Here is an 18,579-nt window from a genome sequence, read left to right on the forward strand (position 1 = left end):
GTGGGACGACGAGCGGAAGCTGCTGAATGTATATTTCGCACTGCTCGACTCGGCGAAAACGTGGTTTGAGAACCACGAGGCGTCCTTTTCCAACTGGGCAGCTTTTCGCCGTGAGTTGCTCGCCACATTCAGCTCGAGCCAACGGAAGGAGAACGCTGAACTTGCCCTTCGCTCCAGGTCACAGCAGTCCAACGAGAGCGTGGCCATGTTTATAGAGGACATGACACGCCTCTTCAATCGGGCCGACCCTACCATGCCAGAAGCTACAAAGGTGCGGCACCTTATGCGTGGGGTGAAGGAGCAGCTGTTTGCTGGCCTCATGCGCGACCCTCCGCTAACCGTCGCCGCCTTCGCCAAGGAAGCTACCTCCATGGAGCGTTCGTTGCTGGAACGGAGCGCCCAATACGGCCGTCAGGCAAATGTAGCGGCCACTCAATACTTCGCGCCCTTGCCAGGCCCCGGGGATGAGGCGCTGCGAGAGATTGTACGGAGCATTGTCCGCGATGAACTGCGACACCTCCGCATGGATGCTTCGTCGGCAAGCATACCTTCTACAGGGGACGTCATCCGTGACGAAATTCAGCGCGTGGTGCAGCCACCACCAGCACCACTACCGGAGCCACACGTCATGTCCTACAGCGATGCCGTGCGCCGACCTGCTCCCATGCCGCAAGAGTTTCGCCCAGTTGCCGGACCTCGAACATCCCACCGTTACGTGCGCCCCGTCGAGCAGCAGCAGAACCTGCGCCCTCCTGTCAGCAAAGCGCACGTGTGGCGCACGCCCAACGACCGCCCGCTCTGCTACCACTGCGGGGAGCCTGGCCATATTCTGCGGCATTGCCCGTACCGGCGTATGGGTTTGAGAGGCTTCCCGCCCGACGCGCCTCGACCTCGCTATGGTGAAAGACCGCAGGACATCGACGAGTACCTCGCCGCTCACGTGCTGCCCCCGGCCTCGCAGCAGCGCCAATCGCGATCGCCATCCCCGAGGCGCTTTGCTTCGCCCAGTCGGCCCTCCACATCTGGTCAGTTCAGACGCACGTCCCCTCGCCGGGAAAACTGAAGACGGCGTCCTCCGGGGGTAGGGCCGCCGCCACTGTACAGAGTCAACAGCCTCCACCCGACGATTCGACGCCCCTGCCCGGGGGGTGGCGACCCGATCCGACGACCTCTCCGACGACCTCTCCGACGACCTCTCCGACGACCTCACCGACGACCTCACCGACGTGCTGCGAACGATTAGTTTCATCTGAAATTTTTGTAACCGCCGACAGTTATCAAGTGACCGCACTCGTCGATACCGGCGCTGATTTTTCTGTGATGAGCAGTCAACTCGCCACGACTCTCCGTAAGGTTCTGACGCCTTGGTGTGGACCCGTCATTCGCACCGCCAGTGGCCACGTAGTGACGCCGATCGGCGCCACAATATGGTCGTCACAATATGAATTGACTCTGGATTGAATGACCACGACTAGAGTCGATTAACTGCGTGCCGAAATCACAGTGCCTTCCTCTTCTGCCTCCGACTGAGGTGCGCCTCAGACTGAGCAGATGAACTTGTGATGATGGTTTGATTTTGGCAGTGGAAAACTTGCCCAAAGAGCACCATATTTTCAAGCCTGCAATGATATAGGGTGAAATACCTACTCCCCACCAAGTATTTCACCACACAGGAGTCAAGCTCGACACCAAGAGAAAGCCTGCGCCCATGGCAAAGACCGGTAGGTGCCGCTGGAGACTGAACCCTGAAAATGCCACATGAGAGTCAGGTGCTCACAACCCACACACTTGAGTACTCTAGCCACATTAAATTCTGCTTTATTTCTCCCACAAATCAGACAAGTAGCAGTCTTCTCACTAAGCCCTGCAAGTGATTTACAGCAGGCAGCCCCTGGCACCAAAACGAAAGCCAATGCTCGCTCCTTTCACATGTAACGCTGGCACTCAAAGATCAACAATGCTGCTTACCAATGCTTCAGAATGCCGTTAATGCAGGCAATGCGTTTCAATACGGACTGCAGCATGAAAAGCTTCAGCATGCCTTCCTGGCATGCACTGGCTTGTTGAGCTAAAATATCATTTAAGAGCCAGTGTAAACTGTATGCAGTTTCAGCGGTCGCTGCTACAATAAATCTGCGGCTCCACAGTGCATGTGTACTCGACTGCCAAGCTTAAACAGACACCAAGGAAAAACTCCAGTTGCCCTTCATTGATGAATTACCATTTCAGACGACAAGAAAGCCACTTTTGCAGAGAACTGGTATCCTACAAGCTAAACAAAAGGCGAAAAATTGAAAGACTCGTATCACTGCCATTGGCCATACCCACAAGTATGCTGCAAAGCATTCAAGCAAGAGTTTTTGCTGACTGGTTTTATGGTTTATGGTTTCATAGGGTTTAACATCCCAAAGCGACTCGGGCTATGAGCCCTGCCATAGTGGAGGGCTTCGGATAATTTTGACCATCTGGGGTTCTCTAACATGCTCTAATGCAGAATACTACACGGGCCTCGTAACATTTCGCCTCCATCGAAACCTGACCACCGCGGCCAGAATCAAATCCGCATCTCTCTGGTCAGCAGCAGAGCACCATAACCACTGAGCCACTGCGGCGGCACTAGGCTTAACTCAAAATAATATACCATTCACTTTTACCACCAAATGCAGAGGAATACAAAAGATGAACATGAAAAATTAAACCAAGCAAACCCACTACTCTTGAAATGATCAACGTGGCAAGTTTGAATCGGCGTGCCGGGGAAAAGTACTCCATTGTTGAACTTTAAATTTTTCAGCAACGAGAGCCTCTTCTGCTGCTGTACAATTATCAAAGGTATCAGGAAAGGCCCAGATATTGCAATGTACCAAGAATGAAAACCTGTTAAAGTAGCCACCGCTGTCCGTTTAACAGTCATCCAAGCACCTTCTGATACAAACGGAAGTTCTACAGCCGAGCACTCCACAATTATACACGCCCAACATATGCCCATTAAAGTGTGCCAAGACCCCCCCCCCCCCCACACACACACACTTCTGACAACACATGGTGAGACGGGGCTTTGTACGAACAGTTGCGCATTGACAGGTGCACTCGGCAAGGTGCATGTTAATGCCGAGTGCCAGGCAGGAATACTAGACTGTCACAAGTTCCTTGAGGATGAGGATGTGATTCAGCTATCTCCTTTAAGTGCTGACTTGACACCTATGTGTTGTCACGTAGCAACTTGCACACAGCACAGGTGTAAGTACAAAGGGTATTTAACAGTATCTCCCGGACTGAAAAAGAAAAGCCAGAGGAAAGGCCACGGGGGATTCCTCTCCCTCCTCTTCTAAAACAGTGAATGTCACAGTGCAACCTTCATCTTCTTTCACAAGCAGCAGCTGAGCAGCTAGGGTTGATAATATTGCAGTGTTTGCAATAAATCTTCGTTTATTCGAACCCACTTCATAAAACAGTAGTTAATCCGAGAGTTATTCATGCTGCACAATAAACTACCTTCAGAACAATTCACGCCTCCACTATGAAATGACCTGTCTGAATGAAGAAGGCAACTTGGCCTGGCCACTTTGCTGCTCAAATAATGTACTGCGAACACCGGTACGCCGACTCTGCCTGTTTAAAGAAAAGTTTAAGCATTCCCGGTCGCGTAATAAGCATTTAATAACAAACATGCATGGAAAGTAAGACGGTTCCTTCGGCAATAATTTCATGCTAGCAATGGGCGAATTCAAGCAACACAAAACCCCACAGCGCAACAAAGCAGCCCACACTGACAGTTTCTCCTCCTACCATGCAAAAGCCACATCCTCCAATCAGGACTGTGCTCAATGACGGCATCTGTCGCTGTGGTGAGCAAGCAAAGGAACACACGTGCCTGCCTATGTGTGCCAGACTGATCATCGAGCATCAAAGGCGGCTTTGCCAGCAAACGCGGTGCCTCCTAATTTCAGTGTCTGCCAGAACAGGCATCCGCATTTGTCGAGTTCGGTTCTCGCACGTATGCCACCAAACTTAAGTGAACACTCGCTAAGCGATCGAAACAATTTTCGCCTGTGGAATGTATTGCTGAGCACCTTGCGCACGTGCTGGCAAAAGGCAAGGTTTACCTTAGTTCATGGCACTGATGCAGATGTTAATGACACCACCGATGACCGCGAAGCTGTGAATGCTGCCACAAATATCCAAGAATTGCTCTACTTGTACGGAGCACACACCAACAGCACATCAGGAGTGACTGCCGATAAATGGGCTGCAGTCGATGACGTATTCATTTCCTCGTAGTTTACTATGCAGGACATTGTGGAGGCCATAATGAATGCGCAGGAAGCCCATGGTGATGACAGAGTGGACAATGATGCGCTGAATTAAGAGTCTCCTAAGAACCCATGAAGCCATACACACATTTCATTTTCTACCATTGTTCTATGCATCACTCCCGGGTTGAAAAAATGCGTCTTCAGCATACTTTCATATTTTAAAGGTGCGCTAAATCCTTCAAAACTATACCCACAGTTTCTTTACGGAAAAGAACTAAACAAGAGTGATGTGGCTTCTTGCTGCAGTTTCAAGTGTGCAATTACTTCTGCAGCCGGCAAATCAGTTCCAGAAATAGCAGCCTATACCTTTCTGTCAACAATGGAAAAGTGGTATTAATGTTAGTAGTTACTCAAATTATAAGCGAATGACAATGTCTGTTTTTTTTTTCTTTTCACCGAACAGCTGCAACTATGTTTAGAGCCACCTATTTGAACAACTGTTTCAAACGCGTTAATCATGCAAAAATAATGATCAGAGATTAAAATGAGTTTCACATGAAATTAAAATCGAGTACTGAACACTTTGCTTGCTAGGAACATCCCAAAAGAAAAATTATAGTTTGCATGCTCTAAAAACCAGAACATTGCTTGCAAAAATCTGCAGCAGCTAATCTGACTTGGTACAGTTGTATTTGCAGGAAGGCTGCAGCTAAAATAGCTTGGATAAATTCATATCGACATCCCAAGACATGCCTATATTTTGCCTGTCTCGGCTGTACTATACAGCACATTCACTACGCTGGCCCCTTCATCTGATCCTCTACAGCTTCCAATTATAGCTTTCCTTTCCTGAGCACTGGATGTCATAAATTCGGTTACAATAGAATGCACCTAGCCGAAATGCACAGCGAAAGTTGGATAAAATTTCGAGAGTTCTGAAAACTTTCACTTGCCCCAACTGATGATACGAATGTGGGCGCTGCAATATCATGTGCAAGCAACTTGCAAATTGCTGGCAGTGCAATAGTCAGTTGCTCCCTATGCAGCGCAACCACCAAGCAATTACATGCGGTCCACACATCACTGATGCTACCATCGTCAGTCGCACAATACGCGCCACGGCTAAGAAACCACGTCAGCCGTAAACATGCTTATGTGAACAAATTTCCTGTGCCTCAGCATGCGGATTTTGTTGGTTTTTCATATAAAAATCTTTCGTGGTTCCATGAAATTCACATCAGCAAGATTCTACTGCAAGACATAACAGGTTTTCAATGCGTAAAATGGAAAGCAAAGCAAATTTGGGCGCTTCCACCATAGCATTACACTTTCAGACGGCCAGCATATCTTGCCTTCTCCTAAAAGAAAGCCATGCGGTATAAACATCTGTCTAGGTCAAATCCAGCCTTCCTCCCACCAACACCAAGCTATAGTGGTGCTTCGAAGGTGCGAAAAAAAAGAGCCAAGAATAAAATAAAAAAACAAAGCCACACAACATGACAGCAGCCAATTTGAATATGCTGCCATTTTGAAAAATTTTGTGAGTGCCAACGATACATAGCAAAGTTGAGGCAGATGTTTCACAACATGATTGTGGTGAATTCTCATGGCGCCATGGCACAAGGCTATTTTATCTACTCAAGGAGCGGTCAAAGAGCCATTCACCAAACAATTCACCCTAATGAAGCCAAGCACCAGACCAGGGAAAGCTTGTACCTCCGTATCACCGGTGGGCACCCGGTGGCACTGAGGATCGAACGCCGCACCTCCCGCATGCAAGGCGGATGTTCAAACGACTAGGCTACTCATGCGGTCCAGAAATTTCCCAACATCCACAAGCGGCGCAAGACAATGCAGTTAAGATATGCCAGCCGTATGCAAACACATCGTAGCTAGTGGGTTGTGAAACTATCAACAAAATGGCAATGAGTGGTCTTCTCTGTCCTCCCCCTGCATATCCCTCCTCCCCCCCATACAAGTAAGGTTTCTTGCGACCCCTAGCAGCAATGAAAACTCGTGGCATGACATTGCACTGGATCACAAATAGACAGGTTATGGTGATCAGACAGGACTTTGGGCAGCGTCGGCGACCACATGCATTGAACACCGAAAAAAAGCAACAGGGAGACTCCCACGCAAGCTACACAAGCAGGCAGACAAAGAGTAGCAGAGAGATAGAGGAAAGCATTGGTGGAGAAAATATAACGAGGCCAGTTTATTGGCAGAATTTCTGAGCAAGCAAGCAGGCAGTGCAGACACCATGCACGACGCTGCGGGCCTGTCGACACCGGTGGCAACCGACACAGTCGTCGCTGATTTTAACTGATCTTTAATAAAGTTCTTCGAAGAGCTTTGGGGTCGACTGGAGGTAGCGCTGCATCCAATTCTAGAGGTGCATGGAAACACAGCATTTTTTTCCAACAAATTTTAGCCTTCACAGTACATTACCGCGTCAAATGGTGCGAACCAGTGATGCTATCAGCAGAACGATGAAACACTGCCCACTTGAAATGAACACACGAGGAAGCTCAAAACCCCACAGCAGTGAACCGAAAAAAAAGATGTGTATAAGCCATGCTACGTCTAGATTACCGAGCGGCAAGAATACCTGCAGCAGTGCTGTTCAACATTTTCACCTCATGCACACACAAGGCATGACATAAGGAAGATTGTCACTAAATAAAACCATGTCACTAGTAAGCCTCTAGTGATGACATAGCGTATACAACCTATCTCTTACAATAAGTTCCTGAAATGAACCACACACAAAAACTACCACACTCGGAGAGAGAAACGTGGGCACTAGAAGCATATATAAGCGCAGACAAGAGCATGTGCAAGAAAGGCTACAAACTCGTGGTTGAGTGCAACAGAAAACGCACGATAAAGACGGACACTGTGCATTCCAAAAGTATAAAAAGCTGCAAGATCTCGTGGGTATATTGTGCATTCATAAGTGGATAAAATGCATCTCTCGTACAATGACTTTTATACAAATCTTTGCTTTCCACTTTGCGCTTTGGTGGACAACTACCTACCCCCAGCTTTTAGCAATACTGTAGTATTTAAAGGTGCACTCAAGAGGAATCTGAACTGGTCTTTTTGCCGCGGGAACTCGATCTACACGTTCTGAGCATTCTTAAAAACTTCAATGTATGGCCCTGTGTGGCCGATTTCCCTAATTAAATCGAATTAACGTCCGGCTCCCGCCTTTTTTGTCGAATTCTCCCCCGTACGGTGGCAGGAGTCGACCAACGCGTGGAGAACCTTTCAGCCAGCTCCATGGAGGCTTTGCTTTCGCTTTATTTTGTTTTTTAGGTTTCCGTGAATAAACATTTTCATTCGCAGATAATATAGCCGCAAAATAAGCCCGAAGAAATAAAAATACGCCCGAACTATTTGCTTCTACGGACTACTACGTATTACTCCGCCGATGGCAGAACGGCAAGCCGCCACGGGACCGGGGGAAAAGCACTCCACGCGTTGGTCGACTCCGCCCACCGCACGAGAGAGAATTAAAAAAAAGGCGGGAGCCGGACGTTAATTCGATTTAATTAGGAAAATCGGCCACACAGGGCACTAAATCGAAGTTTATAAGAATGCTCGGAACGTGCAGATTGAGTTCCCACGGCAAAAAGACGAGTTCAGATTCCTCTTTACTGCACCTTTAATGTCGCACTTATTGCAAGCCAAGTACATGAGCAATACCCTTTGCATAAGCTTCTATGACCTTCATGCCAGATGATAGGGTATGGGGGGGGGGGGTATCTCTAGCTGCTTGGGCAGGCGTGGTTGTGCGCAGCAGCCGTGGTGGCACAGCTGGATTGTCATTTCCATTCGACGAGCGCAGAGGGACAGCTGCTTCAAAACCAAAAGGTGCACAAGGCTAACCATGTCATCACCGCCAAACTGCAGTCAGCTGCATGCCGGCCACATCAACGACTGCCGACAGCCCGAACCGCGTCGGGAAATTTACATGGCAAATCACGGCGAAGCGCTGCCACCAACCAGCACCAGGAAATCACTTTCTTGAACGAAGTCATTACGTGCACTGCGCATAACCTAATTTACAAATACGCACTGAAATGCGCCTGCAGGGCTCAACCGTACTGCTCAGGTTTACTATCGTATGCCACGAGCAGCCACTCGGCCTTTCGTGAAAGAACTGCCACCATTCCATTATCGCGGCGCTTCTATTTTCTTTGACCTACACATATGCCTGACTTGTCACTGTCCGTTAAGGAGTCTCAGTATCTCGACGATATGAATTTGTAAACATCCCCTGGTGGAATGCAATGTGTACAAAGGGCAGAATTTCAGACCTTCCGAACACACTCCCGCGCCACTATGGATGATACGAACACGCGAGCCATGACTTCACCCTCAAACACAAAGTGCTACCCACACGTCAGGGACGCTGCAATCGTTAATCGTGCGATATGCACTGCAAACAGTCAGTGGCAGCAAGTGGCCCGTGCACCGCGGATTCCACGATTGCTAGACACGCTGTAGGCACCGCGAGCTATCAGCGGCAGAATGTGGCCCGCACACTGCCAACATCGCGATCACCAGTCGCGCTGAAGGCATCGCGGCCGTGAATATATCCCGTCCGCCGTAAACAGATGTGCGTAAATGCAGTTTTCATGCTTCTGCGTACACTCTAAACACAGAAGAGTAAAAAGAGAGCAAGCGGTTCTCTAGCGTGTGGTTTACTCCCTTTTTAATCCTACATAGGTGCATTTGTGTTTGGAGTAGAAATTTTGTTCGTTTGGATGATACGAAACTTCCAATGATATAAATTTTGTTGACACCCCGTGAGATTCATATCATAAAGTTTCTACTGTAATTCAGTCAGTATACACTTTCTATTTGCACCTTTGCAAGGTTTCTTTTAGCTGAAGGAGGCAATACAATGCATACAGTATTTTTGGTGTTTTTTGTCATTGTGAGATTATTAAAACCTTTCCTCAGCTTCCATATGCCTCACTTGAAAGTTTCTTTTTTTGTTCTTTTTTAAGCAGATTGCTTGGCTACAGCAATACAGCCTGAGAAAACTGATTTGTATGAAGAATGGCTTTCATCCTCATCATCCGTCTGCCTACATCCACTGCAGGGCAAAGGTCTCTCCCATGTCTCTCCCATTAACCCAGCCCTTTTTCCCAGTTGCGGCCACCGTACCCCGCAAACTTCCGAATCTCATCTGCGTACCTAACTTTCTGCCGGCCCCTGCTACGCTTGCCTTCTCTTCGAAACCACTCCGTTACCCTTAAGGAGCGGCGGTTATCTTGCCTTCGTATTTCATGCCCTGCCCAAGCCCACTTCTTCCTCTTGATATCGACTAGAACGTCATTAACCCGCGTTTGTTCCTTCACCAACTCCTTCCATTTCCGAACTCTTAACATTACACCTATCATTTTTTTCTCCACAGCTGCAGAATATTTCCTGCTGCTTCCAAAGCATAATTTTCTATTCCTCATGATTATGCTGTCCTGCATGTAACGTGCAGAAGCTGATGCATAGTGAAATTGTATACGACTTCGCACACACTCTTCACGAAACAATGCTTTAAGAGAAAAGAAGTCCTGGTTTGTGGCTGAAAAAGAAGGTTAACTTCCTTTGTCTCTCGGTTGGCACACAAAAATATACTGAAGCTGCCATAGTCACAGGTACAGCAACGAACAACTGTCGCCCACTCTCTTCCTCCTCGGAGAGTAACCGCCATCCATGAACATTGGTTTACCACAACCAAGAAACAAAGCCAATCCATGCCAGCCGCTCACCTTGACGTCGACGTACTGCTTGGTCTGGAAGGCAAACTCGGCAGGTGCGATAGCGGCCCTCGGCTGCCTCTGTCCCTCGCTGGCCTCGGACGTCGAGCCAATGTTACGAGGCGCTGCGGTCGCATCCATCGCGAGTCCTGCCTTAACAAGGGTCTCCACCAGGGAAGGCCCAGGGGTGCCGCCAGGCCGCTCGAGGTCCACCAGGTGAACACCATCTTTGTGGGCTGTCGCGCGGCACAGGAACTGGCCCTCGAAGGCGTGCTGCAGGGGGCCCTCTGCCACCGCGGAGGGCCACGTCGACCCGCCTCCCGGGGGCGCCACCGAGCGGAGCCGGCACCGGATGACCTGTGCTGGCAGCTGGGCAAACCTGGGGTGGATCTGCTTGTGAAGAGAAGAAAACACCACCTGAATGGCGTAGCATTGGACGCCCAGCAGGCTAAATTATCGTATTATTGGAGTATATATTTGGAGTCAACTATTTTTTTCACACTGCCAGGGCTTCGATTTGCGGAGGTCGACTCATACACCGCAAAAAAGGAGGTGTTTACGTGACATCATTCATAAAGGAAGCTAATGGCCTCTAAGTGGAAGGCAGCGGACGTTCACAAGAAGACCCCTAATGGACGGTTGAAGAGAGCGTCACTGCAGCAAGTTTCAGGATTTTAAGGCCATGGCGTTTGGTGTCGTGCGGCACCATTGTAAAAAGCTTCCAGGTGACTGGAATATGGAACCAGACGGACGGCACCAAAGAAGACTCCCTCTGAGAAGGTGCCCATGAGACGGTCTCTTCAAGTAGCAACCAGAGCGAAAGCGACAAGGAATTTCCTTGAGTAAACTATGTATGGTCATTTAGCAGTGTTTGTATTGTTATTTACAACATTCATAGGAACAGTGCAAAGTTTCTGCGGATAGATATAGGCCGGATTCGTGTAAGAGCCGCACCCCGTCAAAATCGCAGAAAAAAAATATGGCCCTTACAACAAGAATATACGGTAATTCGACATGCCTGTTCACTTAGCTAGCTTCACTTGCCATCTCTATCTGCTGAAAGTGACATGTCACCACTCAACCTAGCGGAATCGCCGCACATAGCGTTTGTGCAAACCAGCCCAGATTCCAGGTATTGTGCATTCCAAGCAGCACTGCGTTGCTACAATCAAAATTGCAAAACATTCTCGTTGGGTCTGCCGTTCGTGCTGCAAGCACATAGCAGTATTTGCTCAACCATTCTGGCACATAAATGGGGCAGCTGGAATGCTTTGCCTTTCTGCTGAAACACCGTCTGTGAAGCTTCAGCAGTTCGGGGACCACAGCCACCGGAAAGGAAATATGAGTTTTTGCGGCGCCAGTTTTGGTATTTCGGTAATTGTGTGCTGTCTATCCACGATGTGTCCTGCGTGCGTATAGCACACATTTACCAGCTGATAGGGAAAGCTGCATGTAGTGTATATTTTTGCGCGCAATGCAGCCGGCCAGTCTTGCTGCCAAGTTGCTGCATAGGGTGGCCGCTTAGTTGAAACACTGAACACGAAGCTCGGTTACATAACGGCACACAAGAATTACACAAAGAAAAATGAACGATGACACATTTAACAACGTGCAAAGATATTACGGATTTTTAACAACACAGGCCGAGTACCTCGCGGCGTACTGGACATTGCGAGCTGGCGTGAAGCGGCTGCCAACATGACGTGCTAGCCGCGACAACGCTCGCGCTGCCTCTGGTAGCATGGCTTCATTGAAATACCTCCTATGCAGTAGGAGCGATAAGAGGCTTGTCAGTACCTGTACTTGTAACGGTGACAAGGCATCTGCACCTGTTTTCCTTCTCAAGCCTTCAGTACGCGTATGCTTCACACAGTGGGGCAAACCAATGAGCTTTGGAAGGCCTGAGAAAAAGGAAGACTGCTGGCACTATTCCCGAAACAGAGGAGTTTGTAGCCCCGGCCACAAAAAATGCTGACCAAGCTTCCTTTAAGCTAATCCCAATGCTGGGAAACGCATGACTTCCACTCACTGTCATGAAAAAAAAAACACAAATAGGTGCAGCAGCCTATGAATCACTGAGCAAATTTGTGGTTACAGGGAACTGTTCAGTGTGTCACGGTCCGGGTTAGGTCGTCCGGTTTGAGTTCAACTGTTTAAATTGGCCTCAGCCAGAAGCAAGATTTCAGGGTAGAGCAGCTGTTTGGCGTGTGCCCCTACAGCTACATCTAGGCAGTTACCCTTTTACTGAGAAATGGGGATTTTGACCGACTACAGAGTCGCAAAGCAGGGGACTAGGCTGATGCAGCCAGAGCTGTAAAGGTCATGGCAATGCACTCACCGGCCGCACGGAGGTGGCTAAAATCTCCTCCAAGTTGCCATAGTCTACGTACTGCACGCCCAACATGCCGCCGCTGGCGTGCGTCACACGTGCACGATATCAGCTCCCGTTTTCGGCGTACAGGGCCACACAGGCCTGTCCTGTTCGCAAATCATCGCCGCTTGCACTGTGAGAGCTGGCATAGTGGCTCTGCATGAGAGGAACAATGCGAGAAAAATTTGCAAGGATTACTGATCCCTTACTGACCAGGAGAAACATGGGAGAGGCCTTTCTTTGCCTTGCAGTGGGCGTAGTCAGGCTGATGATGATGATGACCCCCTTAAAACAAGATTTTCTCATCTTCATGTTCTTTGCCAACATGACTAGCCTTAAGGAAGTTTTTATTATATTTTCATAGTGAAATTTCAATTAATCTTATAGCACCGTATTCAGAAAACTAAACTGTGGAGCTATGCCACTTCTTTTTTTTTGGCTTAGTCGAAAATTACAAATCTTGTGAGCCATAATGTCACCTAACTATACTTCATAATTACGGTGTCTGGACATAATTGAAGATTTTTATACAATGATATATCTAAATTTTAATATAAATAACGTAGCTGTAGGTGGTAACCCTTTGGCTACAGCTTCGTTACAGTCGCAACCAAAACACTTTGAAGAAAAGTGTCTTAATTACCCATAAGAAATGACCTAATTATAGTTAGGCTTGAGTTATTTTCCATACCATGGGAACTAATTGAGATACATGCTGAAAATAATAATATTTTTGAAAACAGGATGAATAAACACATATCAATACCCAATTTCATTACGATATCTTTTATAGTAAACATTTTCATTTCAAGACCTATAGTCCCTCATATTCCCCACAGACCATAGTCCTTCAAGTCAAATAGTCCCTCAAATATTTCAGCAGTGTTGTGGTACTTTAAAAACAATTATTGCACGAATTGAAAATTATTTGTGGACGGCGTTTTGAACGTACAGCGAGTATTTCATACACGGAATTAATTAGCAGAGAAAGTCTGCAAAAACACAGCACTGCGGAGGCTTGCTACGAAGTTGTACACCGCCATCCATAAGCGTGGCGCCCACCAAGTCGACAAAGTCGCCTACGAGCAGCAGCTGGACACCGGTGCTGTTTTCTTCCCACGGATGGAGCCACCAGTTGCGGGGCGATGGACAGGGTGAGGGTCGCGGACTGCTGTCCTCGCAGTCACATCGTTACGCACTCATTGCTTCGAGCTGCGCACTGCGTGATGCTACCCAGCGGGAAACTACAAAACAAAGTTCACCAGAGGGACAAAGTGAGGAGGCAAATGCGTCGACCTGTATTTCTCGCATCGTTTTCTTTTTTGCCTAGCAAAGGCTACATTTTAGGGTCAATTGTAATGCAGCAATATATGAATTGCACAGTTCTTCTATTAAAGGCAGCAAGTTCCCGCGATTAAATTTTCTGTCTGGGTCCCATTTTTCATAGTTTTAGTGACTTCGAATCAACGATGTTGCACTGAAAATATTTCTTTCGACCTTGTGTGTGTGTGTGTGGGGGGGGGGGTTCATATCACCGACATTCCAGTGTACTCTTGCAAGTCCACATATCTGTAATTCCTCCATGAGGCTGTCCAGGGCACTGCTCGTCTCGACGAGCTTCACATAGACCTCGCCAGGGCTCAGCACCCAGGAAACCTCCACGAGGACTGCGACACCTTCCGTCAGGGTCGGGTACTGGTAGCCGCCCACGTGCTCCACCTGTGGAGAACCAAAGTCCAGTACTGATGGCGTCGTTACAATGGTAAGGAGAGCTGGACGAAAAAAAAGGGCACGGCCAACAGGGTTTGGTCTCCGCCAGGTAGACGCATTTTTTACACCCCAGCACCACACCAGTGGAAAGCCTACGCCAGATGGCAAACAGCATTAGAGTGTATCTGATTCGTGCTTTCGTCACATCTGCCCCACCTCGAGTCACGATACCAACCATTGCAATGCGGCCACAGGGCATGCCGTGAAAAAATGTATGTGCTACGCGAAGCAGGAACAGTCAGGACACAGTATCCACCTTTTCTTTATGTTTAGAATGTATCATGCTCTAATTACCACGTAATAAAAAAATGCGAGCCTAAATGGTAAATCTGAGACTGTCTCAGTGCAGACCACATTTCAGTGATTACAAGAACACAAACAGTGTAAAAATCCACGCACCCATTGCTGTGCTACGCTTTTCCCGAGCAAGGTATTAAGCTTAAAACAAACTTTCGAGAAAATAATCCTGAAAGTTCTAAGCAAGCACACACTGTCTATGTGTAGATGCCGACAAATATATTTATTAGGACTGCTTAAAGTTTATTTTAGGGCGAAATATTTCAGTACAACAAAGAAATAGTGTTAGAGATGCCAAAATGTGTACTCTTCAAAAAATGAACTTTTTTTGCGATTTTTGCGACCTGATCACGGATAAGTGTGAATGGATTACCCAGCGTAAGCAAAGCAAGCCAATGCGCTTTCGCCAACCGTAAAACCGCGGCAACAGTCAGAGCGGCACTTGCTCCGCAATCGTGTCGTCGAGCTTGGTAGTGGCCGACGGAGTATCCAAGGGGGCAGCTCCGATCAGACGGCACGCCACGGCCTGGCACGGCAACAGGGCCAGACTGTCGGGAAGCTGCTTGATCGACGCGTCCGCCACAGTCTCGCCGTTGCCATAGTCGACAAAGAACACGGTCACATTTCCCGCCTGCAGCGCCTGGGTGACGCCCCGGTGCCAGCAGCCGTCTTCGGAATAGAGGGCGCAGCAGGCAGTGCCCACCTGAAACACAAACGCAATCAACAGATCTTTCACACATGAGAAAACGAGGCCGATGCTACTAATCGCAATGCCAACTTTCAGGACAGCTGGCAATTTGCACCTGGAAGCTCCAAGTGGTGATGAAGACGTTGGCAAGGGCAAGAACACAACGCTACTCTAGGCTACGCAGCTTCAGAAAAGGCCTTGTTTATTTGCGGCTTGCTTGAAATCAAGGCCCCACTAAGGCAGCCCTAAACTAACAGAAGGACGATAGATGCGAGCGAAAATGTGTTACTTGATGCATAGCGTGCGAGGTTCACAACCACAACTGCATGCTTCTAACAGAATTTCACTATGAAAACAAACCAAGCAGCATTACCACAAGGCCTGCATCGCAGTGAGAATCTGAAGCTCCTAAAAGTCATTTCGATTGTTCTCGAATGCCAGCTGCAAAGAGACAAGAGCTTTACAAACAGAAAATCTCTACCAGAATGCTTGCAGAACATTAGAAAGTGTAACACAAACTGGCGGGCTAGTTGGTGGGAATCCATGCGATTTCAGCAGCGCGAACACGGTTAGGAAAAGACAGAAGGCGGACAGGACAGAGCGCTGAACCATCAACTTTGTTTCAAGAATGCCCAAGGCCCCGCTCTTAAATACACACGCCACAGAAACGCCCACCTGGGGTATTTATGTAAGCACAACACAATCAGAGCGCGAACGAGTATATTATCACTTTTTCCCGGGTTATCAAGGATACAACGAGCATGAGTGCTAACAAAGAAAAGACTAAAAACCAGTGAAAGACATGTAAAAAGCATGGAACAACAGGGCTGAGGGTGCATGAAGGTCTGAAGAAAACACAAGCAAAAAAAGCTAAAAACACAGGAATGAAAATGCTACAACACGATGGGATAACAAAGCCGAGGAAGCGGGGGTTGTTAGGTGAAATGGCGAAAACGACTACTAAAAAGGTTAACTAAGGATGAACGCCAACAACTAACACAGCTAAAACGTCAGAAACCATGTAAAGGATGCCACTAAAACCGCGCTGCTGGAATCGTATGGATTCAAAGTGTGACAGCGTGCCTCAGGATTACCTGAACTATTGCCCAAAGACTAATATCTGCCTAAAATGCTTCCATTACCAGTGTGCCACATTGATCAATGTCTTCGCTTTAGCAATGCCACTGCAGTTTACGTACAAGCCCTCACTAGCAAAAGGGAGAGCCACAGTAGAAGGGCTCTGGGAAAAATTCAACACCACCAAAAAAAAGGAAGTTGCCAACCGTCACAGCCACTCAAGACTGCTCCAAAACAGAGACCCTTTCTCCCAACTGCTACTGTTGACTACACAACCACGAGGAGAATGAGTTATGCCAGCAACCTACACGTCCAGTTAAGTGAGGTACAAGTGAAGGCAATATTCTGCTTGCCATGTTTCTTGTCAAAGCACTATTAAATGGGCATCTAGAACACCTTTTTTTTATGCAGTCAAATGCATCTTGGCGACTCAGCAGCTAGAGCGTGTCGGTAACAGAAGGCTACAGGCTTATTCAGGTCGCAGCTGCTGCAACACGGTGCGGGTAAAACCCAAAGATGCTTGTGCGCTGGCATTTTGTTGCGTGTTAAAAAGACCTCAGGACATTGAGATGACCACCGTGGCGCCTTCTAGTACAACATCCTCAAAGCCAAATAGCAGTGTTGGTGTGGAAAAAAGAAAAAAGTTCCCTTCGTATTCCAATGGCACAATTCCTGCAGGCAACCAATTCTATCCCCGCCGCCGCGGTGGCTCAGTGGCTATGGTGCTCGGCTGCTGGCCCGAAAGACGCGGGTTCGATCCCGGCTGCGGCGGTTGAATTTCTTTGGAGGAGAAATTCGAGGCCCGTGTACAGTGCGATGTCAGTGCACGTTAAAGAACCCCAGGTGGTCGAAATTTCCGGAGCCCTCCACTACGGCGTCTCTCATAGCCTCAGTCGCTTTGGGACCTTAAACCCCATAAACCAACCAACCAATTCTATCCCCAGAAAGTTGGTTTATCTGGAATTGCAAGTGCCTTAACACAAAGCGCTCTACCCTAACGCATGGCTCTGCCCATATGACTAAGGGTTCGCACTATTCAACCACAAACCAAGTTTTGGACATCACTATGTCAGCATAATAACCACTTGTCACGGCAATGAGTAGCGTAGCAGGCAAGAAGAATAAGGGAGATAACACATGGGCTGTGTGTGCCGTTATCATAGCCCTCATTTATTTATTCACGTTGCCTCGCAGGCTCCAAGCATGGAGTATTGTGTGAGGGGGGGATTACATAAATAGGGGTAATAACAGGAGCATGAATGACATGATTATATAATGCTGATTGACTGTTAGTACTCATTAAACAGTAAGGACATCATTACACAATGCCAACTGATTGTTAGTAATCACCATAAAACAATAAGAACATCATTACACAATGCCAACTGACTGTTAGTACTCACCATCAAACAATAAGAATATCATTATACAATAGTTATTGACGCGTCAGTAATTGGAAAAAATGGCTGTTATTTCGGTCCTAAAAGAAGCTGGATCACGAATATTGACGATGTGTTCCGGAAGACCATTCCAGTGAACAATAGCCTGCGGCAAAGCGGATGAATTGAATGCAACGGCTTTACTTGAAAGGCGTTGAAAGCTGAGATGGTTGTTTAAACGGCGCGAGGTGCGGTGAGGTTGGGCAAGAGGGAGAGTCGAATGATTAGTGCTATAGACTATCTTGTGAAATAAGCAGACTAGGGCAATTAATCTTCGTGATTGCAAGGTACAAAGAGAGAGCGATAATTTAATGTTTGTGACGCTTGAGTGACGGTCATAGTTTCTGGAGATGAAACGCGCAGCACGATTTTGGACTGATTCAAGGGAGTTAATTAAATAAGCCTGGTGAGGTGACCAAATGGATGACGCATATTCGAGTTGCGGACGAACAAATGTTTGATAGGCGAGCTTACGGGTAGTAGCAGGAGCTCCATGAAGATTCCGTTTTAGGTAGCCTAAGGTCCGGGATGCTTTAGCTGTTATTTTCTGTATATGAGTGGACCAGGACAAGTTACATGAAAAATGGACACCGAGGTATTTGTAAGAAGACACCTGAGAGACTAAGCTTTTATCGAGCATGTAATTGAACGAAGAGTTAGATTTTTTGCGGCTGAATGTCATTAACTTGCATTTTTCAGTGTTAAGTGACATTTGCCATGATGAACACCAAGCGGTTACATGATCGAGGTCCCTTTGAAGTGCAAGATGACCTGCAGGTGATCCGATTTTGCGGTAAATTATGCAGTCATCTGCGAACAAGCGAATGGTTGATGTAATGTTGGATGGCAAATCATTAATGTAAATCAGGAACAGCAACGGGCCCAGGACGCTTCCTTGAGGAACACCAGATAG

The 18,579-nt window shown here is 47.7% G+C and overlaps 1 pseudogene; it reads right to left on the minus strand.

Annotated features, from left to right (window-relative positions):
• LOC149326378 (uncharacterized) overlaps window positions 1-18,579 on the minus strand; it is a 44,918-nt pseudogene that overhangs the window by 6,940 nt on the left and 19,399 nt on the right.

The sequence above is a fragment of the Amblyomma mixtum genome, chromosome 10, assembly GCF_055824585.1.
Source record: "Amblyomma mixtum isolate Tamu chromosome 10, ASM5582458v1, whole genome shotgun sequence".
NCBI lineage: Eukaryota > Metazoa > Arthropoda > Arachnida > Ixodida > Ixodidae > Amblyomma > Amblyomma mixtum.